General features: G+C 41.9%; 1 protein-coding gene across 7 annotated transcripts in view; it reads right to left on the bottom strand.

Annotated features, from left to right (window-relative positions):
* Positions 1-14,010, bottom strand: part of LOC116840583 (colorectal mutant cancer protein) — a 99,708-nt gene that overhangs the window by 38,183 nt on the left and 47,515 nt on the right. For 2 of the 7 annotated variants that reach the window (XM_032807455.1, XM_032807454.1), the window contains exon 1: positions 10,309-10,522. The exons of the other annotated variants lie outside the window; for them this stretch is intronic. The gene's annotated coding sequence lies outside the window, so the exon portion shown is untranslated. Of the gene's footprint in view, positions 1-10,308; positions 10,523-14,010 lie in introns of those variants that run through there. 7 annotated transcript variants of the gene reach the window in all.

The raw sequence follows: 14,010 nt of genomic DNA, 5'->3' as shown, positions 1-14,010 counted from the left end.
GTAAATGATGGTGCAGAGTCCCCATACACAGAATCCAACTCATCTTTGATTTGCGTAGGCGTATTGCCTTTCAAAAACAAATATTTAATGACAGCTCGATACTCGATTTTGTCCATTTTCACAAAAACACTCACATCAACTTACTCAAACGACTGTTACATAACAACTGCGAGTCCAAAATGGCTGAAACTTCGGTGAGTAACTGTCAACAGATGAACAACGAAATTCACTAGCTTTTATTTACAAGTGCTGCTATCTTCACGTTGAGGTCGGAAACTTTTCAGACCACCCTCGTATTTCCTCTATATTCTCTTAATTTGAAGAAACATCTTATATATTATTTTTCCATACACATAACAATCAGAGTTTTTTGAGATTCCACTAAAAAAGTTACACTGAGTGTGTTTTATGCGCGCATGTGTGTCTAATCGACGCTATATTCGCTCTAAACGCCGAATCATTGAGTCTTACGTACTTCGTTGCGATACTTCGTTGGTATCTGGTGACTTTAACGACACGGTAGCTGCGGAATGTACGCGGACGCGGAATCACGCGCGCGAACGGGACAGAACGGTGCCGTTAGTAATTAAACGCCGTTCGTTCGTTAACCGTTGCAACTACCACTACCGTCGCCGTCGCCGCGAAAAATCGCGCGATTAAGGAACGATACGCTCCTGGATGAATGAATCCGCGAGTAATTAATTACTCCCGCGTGGCCGTGCGGGATCCGGATAAACGCGTCGGCGCTGTTGTGTTCGCGTGCGCGCCCGCGTAATTAATTGAAAAGCGGCGGGAGAGCGGATGGAGTCGGCGCGAGTTGGCGCAAAGTCGCCAAGTCGCGATTAAGCGACCGGCTGAAACCAAGTTACTATCTCCGATATGGGCGCGCCACACGGGAACGTGTCGCGCGAATTATTTTTTCTTCCTAGCTCGTGGGTGGAGATTACAGGGGGAGGAGGAGGGCGCGTCGGGGGTAGACGGTAGGTGGAAGGAGGGGCGAAGGGGAGGACGGATGATGGAGTTATCGCTTCGCCACGCGAAGGTGGTAATCGATTTGAATGCACCGAGCGTTCCGCGCGCGTATACACGGCCGCGTTTATCTTAAGTGGCCCTTTCTTAAGCGAGTACCTGCCTGCTCTCGCCTGCCTGCCTGCCTCTGCCTTTCTTTAATTGCGGAGTGACGCGAGAGAAGCCTCCTCCTCCTTCTCCTCCTCGTCTCTTCTTCTCTCTTCCCGTAAGGCACGGCCCGTAAAAAGCCCATCAGAGAGTTAAGGGGAGGCCTCTCTCGGCTCCTGCTTTACCGTGTCTCATTGGATCTCTCAATTTCCGCCTCTCCTGTGCAGCGTACACACTTCTTTTTCTTCTTTGAAGCGGAGGTGCAGGAACGAGCACGTGCGAGCGCAGAGAGGAGCTCTCTCTCTCTCTCTCTCTCTCTCTTTCTCTACCTAACCATCTATTTTTTTTTCTGTCTCTTTTTCTTCGGGGAGAACGCGGAAGGGAGGACGACGACGCCTCGCGCGAAGGAAACTAGTTTGTTAAACTCGTTACCGATCCTTGAAACTGCCCGGTCGCTTGGCGACGCGTTCGGTTACTTAGTTACTTACTTACTTACTCACTCACTTACTCACTCACTCACTCGCTCACTTACTTCACGGACAAAAGAAGCGAGCGCGCAAAAATTTCACATCATTACGGATCATCGCCGCCGTGCCGCAGCCGTTTAGGAGCGATTAATGGCCATGTGCGATCGATTGAACTGCGGTCGAGGTCACGTAGTCGCGTCCACGCGCGCCGAAGTTGCCGGGGTCAAGGTGCATGCACGGATTTTCGCGTCGGGCGCGCAGAAAACCGCGCGATATTTTAGGTGCTGTGGAAAAACAACTCGAGCGGCAATAACATCGAGGTCTCGGGCAGTCGCAGAAATAGGTTTCCGCTTATTTGGAGTCGTTCTTATGAATATTAATAGAATTCTAGATTCTGAAATAAATTCTAAATGCATTTAAATGAATTCGGACTAACGCGGAAGTAGAGTCTCGCTTATTTTAAGTCGTCTTCCGGATATTAACAGAATTCTAAATTAATTCTAAATTTGTCTGTATTAATCCCGAACTCTTTCTCATTTTCTCTCTTTCTCTCTTTTTCTCTCTGTAATTCTAAAATGAATTCTATATCGAAAAGATAAGAAATTAATAATATTTTCGAAAGATTTGAGTACGACTACACTGAGAGAGCAAAAAGTCTAAGAAATAGGAATATATTTATTCAATATAATTGTACAATTAATAACTTATTTTACTCATAGTAATAAAAAAAAATTCTTCAAATAAGAAAATACATATTTTCTTAAATCCTCAGCTTTTCATGAAGGCAATTATTTATTCTATTTAAATAAAATAATTTATATTTAAGTAAATATCTTGTTAGTATCTATCGAATAAGTTTTTAAAATTTTTTAAACATATCTTTCTCTCAGTATATGACTTTGAATAAATTTTTCGTTTCTTATTTAAACTTGGCGATATTGATGCGCAGTTATTCACGGAATAACAATTACACATACACAATAACAATTACGCATACATATTCTTTCGTGTCAAAGGATTGGAAATGCAATTAGAGTCGTGACAATTTTTCCTTGATCCCCTTTCCCGGCCGCTTTTTCCAATCAAGGCGCGATCCGTCACCGACGATGGCGCGATGAGTAATTTATTATCTGGCGATTGGATACGTACGCGCGCGCGTGCGGACTCGGTGGCGTGCAACCGTAGGAATCGAGCTATTATTTTGCGTAAGAGGCGCGGCGGCGGCTTGTAGATCTCTCATCGGGGGCGTGAATAAATGTGTCACCGCGGCATTGCCCGGCAACCCGCTGCAAAAACAGTGCACGAGTCAAGCGCACGCATCGGCGAGTGCACCTAACAATCTATGTGCCCGACGACGAGGACGATGACGACACGATCAGTGCACGTGTAACGTACGCGAAATCGCGCAGCAATCGCTCGATCGATACGTTTCTCGCGTGTCACGGCGCTTAACAGCTCCGGTTAACTGACACATTCGCGGCCGTCCACATGGATTCGCATTTAGACCTTTAAATCACTCGGCGCTTAGGAAAGGACGCCGTCGGCCGGAAGACAACGAATCAAACGTTCGTTTTCGCTACTTCTCGCCGGAAATATCGCGATTACCCGCATAGATAGTACTTTTTAAGTTTATTTATACTTGTAAGGATGTGCGTAAATACTCAAAGCGTTTCAGATATTTTGTCCAACAGATATATAAGACAGAAATCGAGAAAAAAAGAAACTTAGGGGAAACTTGGGAAACTGGGACGAGTTTCCCATTTAAAATCATTTTTTAAATATCAACATTTCTAATTCGAATCCTTGTGAGTTTCCTAATCAGAAACCATAATTCCTTTGAAAAAAGTGGGGATTCCATTTAGATTCCAGAAAAGTTTTCATTCGATTGGAAATGTAATGTTTTAAACATGCGATTCTAAGTCGAAAACTGAAGTTTTTCCAATAATTCTTTCTCTGGGGCCTTCATTTTACATTCAAACTATACAAAACACATATATGTTGACTTTTCAAATAGCTTCATTATTTAGCAATACTTAGAGAAAAAGAGAAAAATTTCTTAAATTTTGCTTTTTATTCTCTTGAATATAATGGTTGCTATAAAAATGAGATTTCCCGTTTGATACAATGAACATATTACAATCTGAAAAAAGTGTGAACTCCCACAACATTTTTGTTGAATCTAAATAGAAAATCTATGTTTTCTGAAGAACGTAATTCCTAAACGGTATTATAGCGGGACAAACAAATTTGAGCCTTCTATTCGGAATCTATGTTATACCTGAGAAAATTCTACGCCACCTCTTTTCCCTGCGGGTGTGCGATTTATCGCAACGAGGCATTCAGGAAACTCGCATCGCAAATTGCGAATAGTCCCAAAACGCATTCTAAATCGTTCTGTTTTTCCTAATCGCGCGACTTCCTCGCGACGGATTCTTTGTCGCCATTAAATTCCGTTTATTGGATTCTAATAAATTTCCGTCTGTCGATGGTGGCGATAATACATCTAAGAAAGGAGGAAGGGAGGAGAGAGCAAGAGAGAGAGAGAGAGGGAGAGGAGAGAGTAGAGTTTATTAAACCCTGGGGTTTATACTTTCTAGAGTTATAGTATTTTGTAATATGTTGGAATATACCTCAGTCCGCGTTACTGAATATATAGTAAAATGGTAGATGTATCAAAACCATGTAAGATTTTACAATAAAAATAATTATTTCATAGAGAATAGCATATTTAATTAAAGAAAAACGGAAACGCATTCAAAACGCAAGAGAGAAATATAAAAAAATACATAAAAGAAAAGCGCAAATAGAAAAACAATCTCAAAATAATAGTAAGAGTACAATTTAAATCGTAAGAAGATTAAACATGTTTAACTATTGTGATTTAAATATAAATTTGAGATGCTATCTATAAGAGTAATTGGCGAGCAGCATAATTTTTAATAAGCTCATAACACAGAATAAACATTTTAGTTTTGCTTTCGCGCTCTAACAATTCAATTCTAACAATAATTTCATAAATGTTCATTTAAAGTGAAAAGGTGTTGACGAATTTATAACTTGTAACTGAGATTTGAGACGAAATTGTAACTGTAAGAGAGAGAAAATGGGAGACAAAAGGAAAAAGGGGAAGTAAAGAAGTAGTGGAAAAGAAAGAAGGAAAAAATGAGAGAGAGAGAATGAGTGAGAAAGAGAGAGAATGGAAGAGAGAAGGAGCGAGAAGGGAGAAAGAGAGGAGGACAGGGAGATAGAAAAAATAGGAGAGAGAAGAAGAGGGAAAGAAAGAGAAGAAAGAGAGGAGTAAGGAAAATAAGAAAAAGAGAGAGAGAGAGAGGGAAGGAGTGCGGTCGCATTCGTGGTAAGTTCGAATGCGCGTATCCTGAGAGCGCTGATCGATGGCAGTATAATGACGACAACGGTAGGAGAGAGAAAGGGATAGAGAGGCAGACATATATACAGGGAGAAAGAGAGGGAGGAACGGGAAGGAAGCTTTCGGACGAGATTCTCCAGTAGTCGAGGTCCTATTCTGGTCGGACGACGAATGCACCACCGCCGTCGCCGGACCGAGCCGGCGCCGACGTATACCGGGTGGCGCACGGATCTAATGGAAGTTAAATGAATTGCATTGTTTCCCGGAGCATCGGTCGTCGGTCCTCGCTCTTTGGCGGCGCGCCAGCCGTCGCCGGCGGCGGCTCCACGCGAGCGGGAAAATGTTACATGGACAGGAAAGCGGGATGGACAGACAGACGGATGAACGGACGGACCGAACGGATGGATGGATGGATGGATGGAGCGGCGTTGCATTAGCCACGGCAAGCTTATTTTCAATGGGCGCCCCGTTTCGCTATTACACGAACCAATCTCAATTACGCCACAAAGGACGGCGGCGAGGGAGGACCGACCATTAACGCGTCACTTGTGTGCGCGCTGTGAAAAAAAAGGGAACGGAGGGAAAAAAAAAGCACAACGCTCGCGAACGAGTATCGCTCTTGACGTGTGCGAGCGTGACACAAAGTTTGCGAAAATAGTATATTACTTGGGCCTCGAAGTGGCGCGCACGCTTGGCAATAAGCGAAGTACTTTGCACTGTGGATTAATTGAGCAGGAAAAGAGAAAAAATGAAAAGGAGGAAAATGAAACGATGAAGTGGTTTGCTGAGTTGAGCCTTTATCAGCTGCGCATTCGCGTCGAAGTTTATGGTGTCCTGGTTGATAGTGCTTTTAGTCGCTCGACAATCTCGCGGTTTAATCCCCCAGTTAATTACACGAAGCTGCGAACGGAGATACACGGAGGAAAGAGACCGGTTGTGTTAACGCGACAATGGTTCGACCTGAACGCGTTTCCCTTGAAGAAAACAGCATTTTTGGTTGCTGTGAGCCAAATTCGACTCCCAAATGGGCAGATGCGCTTTATCAGTCGATTTGCAAAGGTTTCTAATGAGTGTTGCACTATGGCACTCGTATTTATCACATAGAATGAAACAGAAATATAGGAGAGGGTCTAGATGCTCTACTTTTTAGAATTTCGAAGTTACAATTACTCAGGCAACTAATTGTCGTGACTGACTGTATAGGCATGACAAAAGCAACCTTTTTCTATGTATTAATGCCCCTCACGATCCTGTTAACTGTATATTTTGTTTTGTAATAAATACGAAAATGTAGCAACGTGACTATCTTGGGTTCAGTTACAAATAAACCTACCCAAAAGTTACCCTCCGATTTCTTCCTAATTTGGCACAAATGTAGAAGTACAACAAATATTTAGGTCATAATTTTTCATTTTAGTCTACTTTGACGGGCAGTTTATAGCTTTTTAACGTTCTCACTCCTATCATCAAGAAGTACAACAAAAATGCATAAAAAATAAAATTGAATACAAAATATAGGCATTTTTGGTTTGCTGATTATGAATATGAAGTCAAATGTGTAAAATTATTTGTATGAATAATTAAATGTTTAAACAAATCATGTAAAAAGTTGAAAAGAATTATTTATATAAATAATTTCTTGGTTTGGCCGAGATTCGAACCATTTTTGACTAATTTAGCACAGATTTGAAATATTTCGGTTGGAGTCTCGGCTAAAGAAATTCAGAATGGTTCAGCTATGCCGAGTTTGTTAAAATTTTAATTAAACTTCGGTCATAATTCTACATGGTCCAAGGTTACAAAAATTTTCTTGTAATTTTTCCTCTACGCGATATTTTCCTCGTGTAAATTAAAAGTCATATGATATGAAGCTAATAAAATTGCAGTGGTAATCATGAAAAGGTTTATCTAGGAGAAAAATTCCACTCCCCTCATCTAAAGCGCGTTGCCGTTGTCGCGTCAATTCAGTCGATTTTTTCCTCGTGTACCAGATGCCGATACAACGGCGCAATTAACTCGGTTATAACGCGAAAGTCGGCGGGTCGGATGCCGCTGAGTGAAACGACGGCGTTTCATTAGCCGGCCTGCTCATTAATCGTGATTCCCTATCACCTAATTAAACGACCGAACTTGGCACGTGACTAGCACTCGACTCCGGCGAGTCGTGGGCCGTTCTCCCTTGCGCCCGAGCGGCGCCTCCCTCCGTTCTCCCGTCCTTGCTGAACCGTCATCTGGCCGCTCGTAAATCTCGTCCTTCCGAACGCAGAGCGGACTGCGCCGGGAAAGGGTTAACGCGATTACGGTCGCGGGATTATGATTCTCGTAAAAGTGTCCGACGCGCTTCCGCGCGACACCTTCCGCGCGGCCGCGTCCTTGGATACACCATTGGAATGGCGCCGAATGCTCCTCTAACTAGGGATGCGTGATTTATGGGATTGTGTATCGCGCGATGCGCGATCTTGTGTTTCGCAATCGCAATGAATGCGATAATATCGCAACAGAATTTTGTATCGCAAGTATGATTTTGAATCGCAGTGTGTTTCAATAAACCGTAACGTTTAATCGATTAAATTAAAAGGCAAGAGCTGTTGTACGAGCGAGTATACAGAGTGTCCCAGATTATCTTCCGCAATTTTTGCGAGAACGTAGAACGGATCGAGGTGAACATAAAAGTCTTATACCGTTTTGCGATATTCGCAATAAATCTCGCGTTATTAATTAGTGAATGATCACGCGCGATATGGTAGATGTCTTGGGAAAAAAAAGAAATCGATCCTTGAGTCCTGGTTTTTATTTTGAAATTTGGAGTATTTTGATGGAGAGAGATATTGGATGAATGTAAATAATTCTAAAAGTTTTATTTAAAAAATGATTTTAGCGCGAGAAAAGATTAGATAATTTTGTTATGAAAAAATGAAAAAAAAAATAGATAGAATAGATAGATAGAATAGTAGTTTTTCTCCAAATAAATCATCACGTTTTCATAAGCTACAAAACTTTTTTATCAAACGACATACATCAAGAGAAAGAATTTCTAAAAGATAGAAAATATTTATTCGGTAGGCACTAATGATATATATTTGCTGATATTAATGTAAAATTTTTGTATGAGAAATTTTCATATGAGAAAATATATATTTTCTTAAAATCTCAGATTCTCATAAAAGCAACTATTTATTCTATTTAAATAAAAGAATTTACATTTAAGTAAATATGTTATTAGTACCTATTAAAAATAAATATTCACTATTTTTCCAAGAAAGTATTACTGGTTTAGATAAAATTCTAAATGTCAGTTAAAATTTTTCTTTGTTTTCTGTATCTGCTAGAAAATTGTTTGTAAAGCACGGACTTTACAGCAGCAGTATTTTAACAATATCTGCAAGCAAATTTAGGCGGATGTAAAGATTATACATTCGTTTGTTTTTCGTCGCTGAGCTCGTTTATCTACCACGGCCACTTTTGTAAGTGTAACCTTAATCTGAATGGACGTCACAAGGTTTTTCTGGTAAAACATGCACTGAGAAAAGAAGTAGTTGAGTTAATGAGACTGCTTAAACGAATAAAATTCGCCCAGGCAAACGTTTAGTCGATTGAACGAATTATATCGTTGCCACGACGAGAGTTATTAATTGATGCAATGTTTGCGACTTCTGAGCAACTATATCAACGCAATTTAATGTTGCGCCAACGCGTGATTTGTTCAATAGACAGAATATTTCTTTGAAGGCGGTTCTGACCGTCGATTTTGTCGATTCAACTGCTCTTTTTTCTCAATATGGCGCAGATATACTCGTAAATTCTGTCTCTGTCATCTATATGTGGGTCGTTTAAAAAGTACGTGATCTAACACAGAAATAGCGCGACTCTGGGCGAATCTTTATTGCCGTATTTCAGAGCCATTCTTTATTAGGTTAAGTATGACAGTATAGAGTGATATATGCCGATTACTTTCTGTTAGACAGTGTGCCAAAGTAAACGTCTCGAGCACGTTCATTGTTTTGACTGATCTCCCTTATTTTTGGAACGAAGTCATTCAGGTTTTATCGACGTTTATGAATCGGTGCTGAAAGTTCTTCAGATCGCGGTCAAACTCGTGCCAAAAGTTGGGAGAAATAATGAAATTCAGTTCAGTTCGGTTTTTGAGGGTGTAACGAAACGCGGAACTTATCGTTCCCTTTGGCGCATTGTCAAATAAAGACAGATCACTCTGTACTGTCACGCTTAACAGAATGAAAGGGATGACTCTGAAATACGGTAATAAAGATCTGGCCAAGTCCGCGCTATCTCCGTATTGGGCCACATACTTTTCGAACGACCCACGATATTGATTAAACATACGATATCGTGGTGTTAGCCGGTCACTCATTTATCTTAGCTAATTTCTTGTATCTAGGTAAATTTTCGCTAACTTTTAGCTATGATTTTCGCTATGAATTTTAGCCATTGGCCATTGGTAAGACCATTTTGTTGAGCGTAGATATACACTTTTTCTTTCAGTGTAGAGATAGATCGTTCAAGGGGTGATTTTGTTACAGACGTTGTATGCCGTATCCTCGAGGAGACGCCGGGACTGAAAGGGCTGAAATTCCATCAACGGGAGGAAAATGTCCCGTAAACAAAGACCCAGGAGAGAGTGCCGTGTCGAAGAATGACAACAATAAAAATGAGAAGATCTCACAGAATCCGGCAGAGCCTCAGAACACAGAGAACGGGTATCTTTTACTTCCAGTCACGAGCTACATAGAGGCAATTTGCGGGAGCGTCTCGGTATTGCGATATATTACGAAATTACCCGGCGAAATGCGTAGAGGAGATGGGGGTGGCAAATTTATAGGTATCTATAAGAAAAGCTGTTAGCTTTATGAAAGCACGACGGCCAAAGAGACCGTGTATCGCGAGAGTGCGGGAGGGTGAGAGGGGCGGGGGCGGGCGAGAGCTTACTCGATTACAGAAGAAAAGAACCATGCCGCGTGCGCGCGCGGGGCGGCGGGGGTGGACGACACAAGGGGACGCGCGCATCGTGTACATCCACATCGGGGAATATGGGGAGGATGATAACGTCGCTGTACGCTGCAGAGCAATTCGCGTTAGCGCCGTAATTGCTTTCGCATCGATTGTTTTTACGGGGTCAACCCTTTCCCCTCCCTCTCTATCTCTTCCTCTGTAACGTAACTATGCCGTGCGGATTCTCGTGGCCCAGAAATTCGCTCTGAAACTTGGCGCGTCCGCGAGTTCCCACCCCCCGCCCGGGTTCCTCCTCGCGAAGTGAGCGCGGCGATCGAGAGACGCGAATCGTTCGCGACTCTCGAGTCGCGGATCGATCGCGCGCGACTCGCAGATGCGACGTTCTCTTACGAGGTCCAGCTGTGTGCGCGGCTATGTACACGTGTGTCCTCCCTCGTCTGCGTGGGCCGACGAGTACGTGCGATCTGTCGCTTCACTTCCCGCGCGGTGACATCGCGGCGTTCGCGGCTTAATCGCGGCTTAATCAGTGAGTGAGTGGCCGGGCGCGCTCCACGGCGGCGGCAACGCGAACGCGAAGACGTTCAGTGACAGACTGAAGCAGACCATGGACGTACGGACGAACACCACCAGTTCTCTCTCTCTCTCTCTCTCTCTCTTACTCACTCACTCACTCTCTCTCTCTTTCTCCCCTACACCCCGAAGAGGTGTTCGAGGAGGCGCCAGCCGAGGGCGACCGAGCCGCACCGAGCGCTGCCGATCCGGCTCGTTGCACCGAAAGCTCTCCGGCTGCAGTTAGCTATCTATCTCTCGCTCGCTCGCACGCTCGTTCACCAGCTCGCGATGCACGACACCACGATGCGCGTTGTGGGTGGTACGGTAATGCAGTTGCCGCAAGTTCCTCGCAGCGGCCCCGAAGAGACGGACGGCGGTAATAGAGCCCACTGACCCGCCCGTTAACGCGTCCAACGCCACGTGGAAAAAATAGCTAACCTGGCAGAGAAGGTGCGCGAGAGAGAGAGCGCGCGCGATTTCCGCGCCGGCTCGTTATCTCGCCGGAAGTGGGGACGTGCGATTTTGCGATACATTGCAAGCACTGCGATCTTCCTTTCTCGTAATGCGATACGCGGATTGGACCTTTATCGCAAAACCGTGACTGCAATGCGAAATCATTCGTCATTTCAGTTACACTGAGAGAAAAATATATGATATTTGGAACTATAATGGCATAGTAAAAAGATTATAGTTAGGAATATAATATTTATAGTAAATGTTACCATAATATTTGTAATATTTATAATATTAGCATAGTATAACTGACCCGCGTAAAATTTTTACCAAGAATTATAATTATTTGAAATAAAAAATATAGTAAGGTAGCAAATATTGAATGGTAAGAGAAATTAACTATTTTATATAGTCAATACAATTGGAATATTTGGCAAATATAGGTACATGTAACTATATTCCCAAAAGGTGCTTTACCATATATATAGAGTAATAAGATGGTGACTATAAATCTGTGTTTATTCTACTATATCTTCATATTTAGATGAACTATAAATATATGTTTGAGGCCAAAACGAACTATAAAATATAGTGAGATTATAGTTATTCCAACTATTTTTTTCTCTCAGTGTAGGTATCCGTGCAAATTTCGCGCGAAGATCTATAATATTTTATACTATCTAATCCATTTATACATTTATACATTTATTTATTTCATTTTTAATTACTTTTTTACAGTAAAACCTGTGTTTTCTTACAGTACATTAAAAAAAAATATTTAGATGGATTACGAAGAGAGTTGATTTATTTATTTTTAATATGTTTAACGTTTGTTAAATATAACGGTTCCTATCATGCCTCAGGTACCCTGCGATTAAAATCGCGTCAGCGATATAAAATGGCGTGCAATTCAAAATTGCGCGCGATTTAAAATCATATTTGCGATACACAATTGTAATGCGATATATCGCATTAATTACAATTCTTAAAACAAGTCGCATTGCGATACACAATTGCATAAGTCGTACTTTCCTAGCACCGAGCAAAAGGCTCCGCTTCTGCTTTATACGATTAACCACGTAACGAAATAATCAACACGACTGAATGAACGCATGAACTAAGTAACGGATTTGATATTAACGCCACTGTGACTCTGAAGTCACAATCGAGTGTCATCAATATCTATCTCCAACATGAAATTGTTCCTGTTCTTAACCGATATAACATGAAAGCCAATATGGCTGTCTTTTTAAGGTAGTGATAGTTAATATTCACACCATCTATTTTGAGAAAATAAAAAAATTAAGAAAATAAAATCTCGCCTCTCTTTCTTATATGTGTTGAATACTTTAATTTTAAATATCCTATATACATAACAGATTTTTTTAAACACGAGAAATCGGGCAGTGGAGGGTTAGATAACGGACGATTAGCCTCTTCAGCGGCAATTTAACTTTTGAACGACAAGATGGGTTTACAGGCGGACTGCATTAGGCAAATGTTTTTCAGCGCAATCCGTTGGAACTTTGTGATATGTTGAGCGTCAAATCCCGACATTGAAAAGATTTTTTAAACAATAGAATTATTTTTTCGTCACATTTCTGGTTATTTACTCCAATATAAGTTTCAATAATCAACAGAAGATAAAATTCAAGAAATATTGGGGTCATATATGAAGTTTCTTCGTTTTCTGTGTCCCATAATTTCACCTTGTGGTTTAACCCTAGAACCCTAGGATCCTAAACAACAGGAAGTTACGTAAACCCCAAACATGAGTAAATTTTACCCGCATTTTCATTTGCTTCCAGAAAAATCGAAATTTAATCTTTTCTCTTAATTAGTGTAAAAAACATTAAAGAATATGAATCCACTAATATTTTTGCGAAGAAAGGAACTCCCTTTCTCGCAGTGTTTTTTGAAATAAACATCCAAAGATTTATTTTCTTTTTATTGCTATTCTCTTTGAAGAATTCTGAAAAATTGCAGACGAAGTAAATGTTCTTTCCATTAGTATTTCCTACGAGTTAAAAAGAGATAATAGTTTAAGTAAAAGGAATTTAATATTTTGCCAGGAAACTGTTCCGAGAGCGCACCACTTAAGGGGATTAAATAATAGACGATTGAATAACAGACAAACACACGGGGGCCGTCGCGTAGTGAATAAATGCGGTTCTTACGGCACGGGCGTGTGCATCGCGTCCATTTACCGGTAATACCATGAAATACGGCGAACGTCACGAATGCGAGACGCTTATACGGCGGTGAGTATCGATTGTTGCACCGGTCGCTGCTGCGATGAGTCGATAGCGGGCAACCGCCGCGTATTTGGCCGAGCGGGCATTGTTTGTCCGGCAGGATCGGGAGCGCGGTAGGGTTGGAGGGACAAAATGAATCCGTCGGACGGATCCTGAGAAAGGATGGCCTTTAAGGTGAAGCGACAAGAACCTGCTTACAGCTGACATATAATCACAGGGGAGCAGAGAAAACGTGACTATTACGGCAACGCGTGCGCGCGCGCGAGAGAGAGAGAAGATTATTATAGCGGTTAACCGAATAGCGACACTTAGGCAAAATTATTGGGATCGCCGCAAAGTACCCCTTCCGAGCTCTTTCGTGTAACTCGTTAAGACGCGAGTACGTGGTGGAGAGACGCCTCGTTGCGGCGTTTCGTTCGTCTACGATATCGCGAGTACGACGTGTCGAAATTATCGCGCACTCAAGCCGACATATCGTCACTCTTGTCGCCGACGGCACGAACAAATGGATGGACACGAGAGTTGGAAGAAGATCAAGTAAATTTTTCTCAATTTAGTCATTTTGATATGTTTCGATTCCAGCAATGGACAATTGATTCGAGTAAAATCGATTGGGGAGTTTAGCTGATGATTAATTTCAACGAATTTGATTAAAGGTCGTTTTGAATTCAATTGATGATTGATGATGAGCGAAGAGAATCAAGGATTGTTCGATTGGGGAGAGAAGGGGGTGAAAACGGGAAGGAAAAAGGGGAAAGGTGCAAGGAAAGAGAAAGAGAAGGAGGAGAAAGAGAGAGAGAGAGAGAGAGAGAGAGAGAGAGAGAGAGAGAGA

This window comes from Odontomachus brunneus, unplaced genomic scaffold (assembly GCF_010583005.1).
Source record: "Odontomachus brunneus isolate Ranch 3 - 2012 unplaced genomic scaffold, Obru_v1 Obru_scaffold_010, whole genome shotgun sequence".
In the NCBI taxonomy this organism is placed as follows: Eukaryota; Metazoa; Arthropoda; class Insecta; order Hymenoptera; family Formicidae; genus Odontomachus; species Odontomachus brunneus.
Note: the sequence above shows the minus strand (reverse complement) of the source record. Positions and strands in the feature narration are given on the sequence as shown.